The sequence below is a fragment of the Lathyrus oleraceus genome, chromosome 5 (genome assembly GCF_024323335.1).
Source record: "Lathyrus oleraceus cultivar Zhongwan6 chromosome 5, CAAS_Psat_ZW6_1.0, whole genome shotgun sequence".
Taxonomy (NCBI): domain Eukaryota; kingdom Viridiplantae; phylum Streptophyta; class Magnoliopsida; order Fabales; family Fabaceae; genus Lathyrus; species Lathyrus oleraceus.
In genome coordinates, this window is record NC_066583.1 from 343,622,523 (window position 1) to 343,625,496 (window position 2,974).

Consider the following 2,974-nt stretch of genomic DNA (forward strand, 5'->3'; position numbering starts at 1 on the left):
AGATCAACATCAGATTTTCCATTCTCCGGAATCTTCTGACGAAGAGGGCGAAAGGCATGAGTATATAAAAGGGTATAAAGGAGAATTATCAAATTCTTGAGAAAAGATTTAGAGCAATGCAAGGCAACAAAGTCTTTGGTTCTGCTTCCATAGAAATGTGCTTGGTATCTGATCTTGTGATTCCTGTAAAATTAAAGACCCTGACTTTGATAAGTACAATGGTCACTTATGCCCCAAAAGTCATCTCATTATGTACTATCGGAAAATGGTTGCACACGTCGAGGATGATAAACTTATGATACATTGTTTCCAAGATAGCTTGAAGGGTGCCCCTCCAAATGGTACTTGAGCCTTAATCAAAGCAGAATTCGATGTTTTCAAGACTTATGTGACGCTTTCATCCAGCACCTCAAATATAACATGGATATGGCCCCGGATAGAAGATAGTTGCTTAGCATGTCCCGGAGAGACAACGAGTTTTTCAAGGAATATGCACAGTGGTGGAGAGAGGTGACCTCGAAAGTTGAACCACCCCTTGCTGAGATGGAGTTGGCTTGCCATCGAAAGGTCCAATAACAACATCAAGAAATTTTCCGGAGGTTTTTATAGGAAAAACAAATGTTGTGTCAACCGGTCAAGGAAGAAATCGCTCGTGGAGGAAGAAATAACGACAAATTTCCCAACAACAACCAACTTATCTAGTGCAGTAGGTGTAGCGGGGTATTCGTTACCATTAGAGATATTGACTAAATCCAAGGTAAACCATACAAGTCGAGTCGCCACCACACTTCTATTTATCCAAAGGAATGGTTAGAAAGCGAACAAAAACCTAAAAGTTTTATCAAATCAAAAACTAGTAAAAATGTCAGAGATCTGGGTAAGGGGGTTCGTTATGCAATGGGAAGGTTTTAAGCACCCAAAACATCCTAGGTACTCCTAGGGAGCCCTTTTCATCTTTGTTGTAAGGTTGGTATTTTGTGAAAATTTGTTTGTGCAAACATGATTGAAGAGATGAGAAAAGAATATATAAGTTATTTACATTTTGTGTTTGGATGGATGAACCCATTGCCTACGTACCATCTTAAAAAAGATTAGAATCAAAACCTCGTAGTTCGGGGTAAAAATCTCACAATGAGTTGGTGAATTGATTGGTCCAAAAGCCTTAAGGTCTTTTGTTATCCAAGGGAGAAAACTCAACCTAAAACCACGAATCCACCATGTGAGGATAGCTTTAACATGCTAGTGAGGGGTTAACCCTATAATAAGCATGGAAGACTCATTGTCCATCACTAAGGATATAGGTGAGTATTACATATACCTCAAGGATAACTCAAACCTAATAGCTAAAGGTTATGAAAAATTTTGATTAAGAAAGTGGCCATTGAAACCACAAAAGCATTTGAATGAGTTATATTTACCAATGAAAAGTATATACAAAATATGATCAAAGTTGATTTAAAGGTTCAATTCAAAATAAGTGTTATGAAAAGAAAGTTTGAAAATCAAAAGCATAAGGCTTAGGTTTCTAATGTTTGAAAATAAGTGTTAAATGCTTGCACAAAAGTTTTGGCTTGGGTTAGAGTGGAAGGAAGAAGAAGAATGGCTAAAGTCCTAATCATACAAGAGATGAGGGATAAGAAACAAGACCACAAATGGAGTTCCTCTCTTGAGATCATAATGATGATCCAAGTAGCTTCCATCCTTTGGAATAAGCAAGCAAAATAAGTAAGCTCAAGCAATCAACATAACCAAACAGGCTCCTTAGGAGGTCCCCAATGTATCTTGTATCTGTCACTTTGGATGAACAATGGCAATGGTTCTTCAATTTGAGCTCTCATAGGATCCCCTAGCACAAAAGCACACACATCAAAAGTTCCATGAAGTAAATCAAGAATGGACAAGAGTGAGTTTAGAGGTTTGGTCCTTCCAAAGTTCTCTTTAGCATTTATAGCATTCTAAAGGCACAATGCCTAGTTGCTCTTTGACTCCAAATTTGCATAGGGAAAGTCCTAAAGTCTAAGTCCATTTGTCCATCTCTTTGCATTTGGTCCACAACAATCAAAACAAAACACAAGCACAATAATATATACACAATTATGTGCTCAAGTGAGCAAAAGGCAAATTGTATTAACATAAACATGTGCTCAAGTGAGAAAAGGGGGAAAAGCAAATGAATAATATGTACAATATAGTAAATTGCATAAATGTAAAGAGCAAGAATTAAATGTTAATGGTTAATGGTTAATGTTAGTAGTTAGTGTGCCATAAGGCAAATTTAACGCTATGTTAAGCAATCGTAATTGGACTTATGTAGAAGTCATAACTATCTGAGGCCGGTCAATAATAATGTAGGCGACAACACAAGTTAGAGGTCTTGATTAGTGAATCAAACTCCAACAACTTGCCATGCCAAAAAGAAGATGAGAAATGATCTTGTATTGATTTAGGTCCTTTGCATGCTTTAGGAAGCAACTTATCCTTAATGCAAAGACATTCACTTAATCCATGATCAAGATGAATTAGATTTGAATCAAAGATGATTAAACCTCCTTAATCAATGCTAACCACCAATCTTTAACTCATTGATCAAAAAAGAAAGAAAAAAAAGAGAAGAAGAAAAAGATGAAGAATTAAAGTGCATTAAATGAAATGGAATGTATCAATTAACAAGCATTGACCAAAGATAGGGAAGATCAAGGTCAAACTATAGAAAACAGAAGCAAGATGAAGATTAGAAGTCAAGAAATAAACAAAATATTTTTGGCATTTTTAATATTTAAAATAAAACTTGAATTAAAATAATAAAGAAAGGTCAAATTTCAAATTCACTTCAAATCAACTTTGAAAAGTCCAAGTGAATTATCCCAAGCTCAACAAGGTCAAACAAAGTTTGACAAAAAATTTCAGCATTTTTAAAAGTCAGAAACTATTTTTAATCAATTAAAAATGCATAAAAATAACCTAATTGAACTAA